The 6587-nt window shown below is 45.8% G+C and overlaps 1 protein-coding gene across 2 annotated transcripts in view; it reads right to left on the reverse strand.

The window, feature by feature from the left end:
• The window catches only part of LOC146559635 (leucine-rich repeat and fibronectin type III domain-containing protein 1-like protein), a 189223-nt gene extending 183741 nt beyond the window's left edge, over positions 1-5482 (reverse strand). For both annotated transcript variants that reach the window (XM_085243276.1, XM_085243275.1), the window contains exon 1: positions 4296-5482. The gene's annotated coding sequence lies outside the window, so the exon portion shown is untranslated. The remainder of the gene's footprint in view (positions 1-4295) is intronic.
• Between the last annotated feature and the right edge of the window lie 1105 nt (positions 5483-6587).

Consider the following 6587-nt stretch of genomic DNA (forward strand, 5'->3'; position numbering starts at 1 on the left):
TCCAATACACACTCAACACAAGGCTCCAGCCTGTCTCTCTCAACCACCCAGGTTAGGAGGGAACTGAGGAGGATTAATGGCAAGAAGGCAGCGGGCCCAGATGGCATCAGCTCGAGGGTCGTCAGGTCCTGCGCGGACCAACTGTGTGGGGTGATGGAGCACCTCTTCAACCTGAGCCTGAGGTTGGGAAGAGTCCCACAGCTCTGGAAAACCTCCTGTGTTGTACCAGTGCCAAAGACTTCACGCCCCAAGGACCTCAACAGCTACAGGCCGGTGGCTCTGACATCCCACCTGATGAAGACCCTGGAGCGGTTGGTCCTGGCTCAGCTTCGGCGCCTAACAAGCTCATCACTGGACCCACTTCAGTTTGCCTACCAGCCTGGCATTGGCGCGGATGATGCCGTCATTCACCTCCTACATCGTTCCCTCGCTCACCTGGAGACCGCTGGAAGCACTGTGAGAATCATGTTCTTTGATTTCTCCAGTGCCTTCAACACTATTCTTCCCTCGGTTCTGAAGGACAAGCTGGAGAACTCTGGAGTGGACCATCACCTCACTACCTGGATTTTGGACTACCTCACCGACCGACCACAGTATGTGAGGACTCAGGGCTGTGTGTCGGACAGGGTCGTCTGCAGTACGGGGGCCCCACAGGGAACGGTTCTGGCTCCGTTCCTCTTCACCATCTACACTGCAGACTTCTCCCACAATTCCACCCAGTGCTTCCTGCAGAAGTTCTCTGATGACTCTGCAATAGTCGGCCTCATCACTGATGGGGACGACAAGGAGTACAGAGGTCTGACCCAAGACTTTGTGGACTGGTGCCAGCTGAACTACCTCCAGATCAACGCCAGTAAAACCAAGGAGCTGGTGGTAGACTTCCGCAGGCACAAGCATTCTCCACTGCAACCACTGAACATCCAGGGTATGGACATTGAGGCTGTGGACAGCTACAGGTACCTTGGTGTTCATCTGAACAACAGACTGGACTGGACTCATAACTCAGACGCCCTCTACAGGAAAGGGCAGAGCAGGCTGTACCTGCTGCGGAGACTCAGGTCGTTTGGGGTGGAGGGCCCACTCCTGAAGACCTTCTATGACTCTGTGGTGGCTTCTGCTATCTTTTATGGTGTGGTCTGCTGGGGCGGCAGCATCTCTGCTGGGGACAGGAAGAGACTGAACAGGGTGATCCGAAGGGCCAGCTCTGTTCTAGGATGCCCTCTGGACCCAGTGGAGGTGGTGAGTGACAGGAGAATGGCGGCTAAGCTGTCATCCCTGTTGGACAACATCTCCCACCCCATGCAGCAGACTGTGACAGCACTGAGCAGCTCCTTCAGTGGGAGACTGCGGCACCCACGGTGTGGGACAGAGAGATTTCGCAGGTCTTTCCTCCCCACTGCTGTCAGACTCCACAACAAAGACTTTAACTGAACAAACACACACATCCACACATGTGCAATAACACTAAGTGCAATAATCTTTTCTGGCATCGTTGTATTTTTACTCAGTTGTATATAGCATTCGTATTCTATTTTTATCTTATTGTATATTTTTATTCTATTTTATTCTACTGTATATAGTATATTATTTTATTCTATTCTGTACAGCTGTGTACTGTATTTATTCTTATTGTATTCTAATTTTTGCGTCATAACTTTTGCACTGTCCACTTCCTGCTGTGACAAAACAAATTTCCCACGTGTGGGACTAATAAAGGTTATCTTATCTTATCTTCTATTCTATAACTGTTGGAACAGTGTTCTTTGGATCATACTCAGCATTTCTTGTCCTCCAAACACAGTGACTCAAGTTGAAGCCAAAGCCAGCTTGATTTTGGTTTGATCTGACTGCAGTACTTTCTCCCAAATCATTTAGATGTTCACTGGCAAACTTAAGACAAGCCTGTACATGTGCCTTCTCAGCAGGGTGCTCTTGTGGACACTGCAAGATTTCAATTGATTACGCTGTGGTGTGCTACCAGTGGTGTTCTCAGTGACTGTTGTCCCAACTGTATTCAAATCACAAACAACCTGTGTAGTTTTGGTCTGGTCCATCACCTTTCTCATTATCATCCTCATCCCATGAAGCAAGATCTTGCATGGGGCTCTACACCTAGGGAAAGTACGGTTCATTCTATATTTCTTTCATTTCTGAATAAGCGCACCAGCAGTCGTAACCTTCTCACCAGGCTTCTTGCTGATGGACTTGTAGCCCGTTCCAGTTTTGTGCAGATCTACAATTTTGTCCCTGATGTCCTTTGATGGCTCTTTGGTCTTGCACATGATGGTGGAGAGGTTGGATTTAAAGAAATTGATTCTGTGGACACATGCACTTTTTGTATAATGAATTGAGCTCATGACTATGTGCAGTTGACTAACTATGCAAGCCAGAATTCTGGCTAGGTTGTAGGGATTCAAATATTACTTCTCTTAATGGCATGCAGATCAATTTATAACTTTTATGCAATGTGTTGTTGTTTTTTCTGGGGTTTTAGTTGACATCCTGTCTCTCTCCATTCAAATGAAACTGCCATAAAAACTAGAAACTCTTCATTTCTTTCTAAGTAAGCAAACTTACAAATTCACCAGGGGATCAGCTAAGTCCCCTCACTGTACACGAGTTTTAACTCCTATTATACAAAAGGATGAATGAAGAGTATGTTTGTGTTAGTTTGTGGAAAAAAGTCAGCTTTAAATTTTTTTGGTTTATACTTGCCATGTTTAAGGCTTAAAAGTTTAATCTCAACAAAATCTTTGTTCTCTACTAGAATTTTACTGCTGCAGTCTAAAGTGGGTCATGATCAGTGGTACAGTATGCTGACAGCAAGTGCTCTTCATGATTCCATTAACTTCCAACTGTGTAATACTGATCATATGCATAAAGAACTTCACTGTGATCTGAAAGGCATTAAAATATCATCATCAATTGAATCTTTCAAAATATTCTGCCTAGACAGCAATTTGAGCTACATTCAAACACGCTGCACTAACACGAGCCAGGAAGAATGACACAACATAGGCAGGAAAGATTGAATTATCAGAACAAAAAAAGGCTTCAGCTAAGCCACAGGTATACACATTCCAATGAAGACAGGAAAACCAGAAAAGCCCTCCCTGCAAATGTTGTATATTCTTGCATGTGTGTTTACATGTGTTTTAAGGTGGCTTAGAGCCATTGCAAAACCCAATCAAAATGCAAATGAAGCAGTTAGGGATAGGAAGAATTTACCAGGTAAAGAGGAGCTGATGAGCTGACACAGCAACTTAAATTATTGGCTTCGTAAATCTATCCTTCCTGCCTTTTTTTTAATGGTTTCTCCTCCTGTCTTTATATCTTTCTGTCTCCATGGTGCAGCAATGGCAGTTGCGCAGCAATCCATTGGATAATACCACATAGTGTCTCCAGCATAGATTGATGGAGTGTTCTACACTTGGCCTCCATCTTTTTAGAGCTTTCTTGAGCTCTAGCTTTCCTCACTCCTCTTGCACAGCGTCTTGATCCTTCTCCCCACCTGCACCAGTAAGCTAACCCCTCCTCACCTCACCAACTCCCCCCTCATTCTATTTGATTCCATTACTTTCACCCTTCCCCTTATATTCTCTCTACTCACCTTTCCAGCAGAACCCTCTCTCTGGCCATTATGCCCTGCCTTCTCCCCCTCCCTATCACAGAGCCCATCTCCCCTTCCTGCTGCTTCTCTGTATTCCACCTCAGCACCCTCTCTTCTGCCCTCTTCCCCTATCAGATCCCTTTAAGCCCCTCCTGTCTCACTTCTCTCCCTGTTTGTTCTCGTCTCCACAACGGTTTGGTTATTCAGTTCTGCCTTTCTTTCACAACCAAGTCACCCTTTCCCTCTTTAAACTCTCAGACTTCTCTTTTCACCCCATGTCCTGCCACGGTCTCTTAACATATCTCCTTATCTGTTTGACACATGTTACTTCACACTTTACCCCTCAGCAACATCATCCCTTCTCGTCTCACCGTCTCTCTTTTCCTCCTGTGTTTAATCTGGAGAGAGGATATCACCATCTCTGAATCGTAGGGGAGAAAAAAACCCACCAGCGCCATTATCTTCCCATCTGCCATCTCTTCTGTCTCTCTGTCTATGTACTCAACTCGGCTCTTCTAAAATTACAAACCAACCTCTAAAAAGCGATGCGGCATTTAAAAAAACAAACAAACAAAAAAACAAAAAAAACGAGAACATGCAGACGGGGGAAGGTGGTTGAGGGAACGGGGAGAGAAAATGGTGCGATAATCGGACAGAGGGGAAAAGTAGATAGACACTATCATACCTGCGCGTCTGCCTCTCCTCCTGTTGTTGAGGCTATGTCTCCTCTGGTTATTTGCTCCCTTTTCAAGCCAGGTGAAGAACTCGAAAGAAAATACTAAATAATCCCCTTTCTGATCGGAATAATTTTCAAGCCCAATAAGAAAATATATCCACTTTTTTATGTTGTTGTCTGACACCGCGCAAGGCTAACCGCGCTGCGGGGCTGCTGGAGGGGAGACGGGGCAAGGCAAGCGTTTCAATTTAGTTCCCGTTGAGTTTGCATCAAAAGCCCTTTACGGGTGCAAGGCCGGTCGCAGTCTATAACCTACAGCTATCCACTGTCCGCTAGTGATCCGCTGGGACAGGACTGTAAGAGAGAGGGGGGAAACGCTGTTAAACCGGCGCACCGCTGCGTTGAGCGCTCATTTGGACTCCATACGAGCTCCCCCCCTGTTTCTGTTTAGACTCCGTTAATCGGTCATTTGAAGGAAAATACACAAACGCTGGAGGTTAGTATCGCTGGGTTCCCGTGTCTAAAGAGTGGAGGAAAAGCGATGTGTAGTAAAGGAAACCACGCTGGACTCATTTGCCGGTCTCCCCTATGGGTGATCTCCGCTTCCCCATTCAGCAGCTGTCTCTGCTGTCCTAAGGTCCAATCGTACTCCTTCGCAGCTCTTCGTGTTTCATCTGTAGACGCCTGAAACAAAAATCCTGTCAGGGTAATGATGGGTAGGTGTTATCCGTCCCAAGGTCTTCCACAGGTAAAAAATAAATAAATAAACAAAATAGGTGCACGGATTTGTAACTCTTCTCTCCACCCCCAAAAAACAGAAACTATAAAATCACATAGCTCAGTGAAACCGCTGCTCCCCTTTTTCCTCTACACAAGTGACTTTGTCTTGACCTCTCTCTGCTCTCGGCGTTGTTGTCTGTGAGGAAAAACACAGGACCACACCGCGGGCAGCCGGAGGATGGTGGACGAGGCGTTATAGGTCAAAGAATAAGGCGAGCTTCAGATGGAAGGAGAAACAAATTTCGCAGCGAAAGAAAATCCCACATTTAACGTCCTTTAGCTCATTTTAAAAACCCGCTCTGATCCGCTACGATGAGCAGTCCCTCCTGCAGTTACTTTCACACTGTGCGGCGGTTTTTCCCGGGAGGCGATACGCCCACCAGCCCCGCTCCTATCTGTCTCCTTCCCTCCGTATCTGTGTCCTGCTCTGTCTACTGACAAGTCGCTGCTCCGGGATTACAAGCTGGTGATAACAGATGGATGCCTTATGACGACGGTGGGTGATGCCATCGCCTGGACCTCAGCCTGCAGTAGCTGAAGTTTAGGGTCTGTCAGGACACACAGTAGACAGCCACACTGTCAATAGGTTCTCAACGTGTGGAGCAGGGACTTGAAGAGGACCACGTGAATGCAGTTACAGCTGCAAAGCAGGAAAAAGCTTACATTTTATCAGTTGTTATTAAAGGTAGGCTATCTGCTCATGTTCTGGAATGCACTACTGTTGACAATAAAAATCACTGCCAGTAGTCTTGGTTCAAGCCAGTACATATGCACAAACACTGCTCACTTATATCTGCATATCGCTGTTTGACCCTAAGCATAGCTCAGGTGCAGCTGCTCTAGGTTGCCAGTGGAGGCAAGAGAGATGAGATGCACAGCTCTTGTCTTTAGTCAGGAACCTCCATGTGATGGGAATGACTGGCTTTACTTTCATCATGTGTGATGTCAAAGGCTTTATGCCTGATAAATACTTGTAATTACCACTAGGAGGAAGAGAGGAGCAGACACTGAATTATGAAACATAAATAATATTAAACGGGTTATGTTAATAAAATTAAATATCACATTCATCAAAGTCTTTCCGTTAGGTGTCCCGGATACTGCGGATTAAGAGCTGTGGTGATGAATGTTACCATTAGAGATGGCTGAAACAGCAAGCGCAGCGGCAGATTAGTGTGCTCACTTTCCAGATTCTGCAGGATTTCATAGATTAAAAATGTGAGTGTTCTACAATTATCTGATTAGCAAGAGGGATAAATTATATGGTGCGTTATTGGCAGTACACCAAACAGTTCAAGGTTGCGGTTGCTAGTGGTGGTGGGGCCGGGAGGACAGGGGATAATAAAGAGATAAAGAGAATAACAGAGGAAGGCAGAAATAAACAGATTTAGAGAATGGGCAGAGATCAGACAGGGGTCAGGAAAAATGAAAACTCTTAACAGTTTGTTTCATCTTTAACCTCTGCTGAAGTACTGAGCAATATAAGCTAAAGGCTAGTGTTATAAAATCAAATAAATATGT

The sequence above is a fragment of the Mchenga conophoros genome, linkage group LG14, assembly GCF_057382185.1.
Source record: "Mchenga conophoros isolate Kocher_MC1m ecotype Shallow Benthic linkage group LG14, M_conophoros_male_GT1.1, whole genome shotgun sequence".
Taxonomy (NCBI): domain Eukaryota; kingdom Metazoa; phylum Chordata; class Actinopteri; order Cichliformes; family Cichlidae; genus Mchenga; species Mchenga conophoros.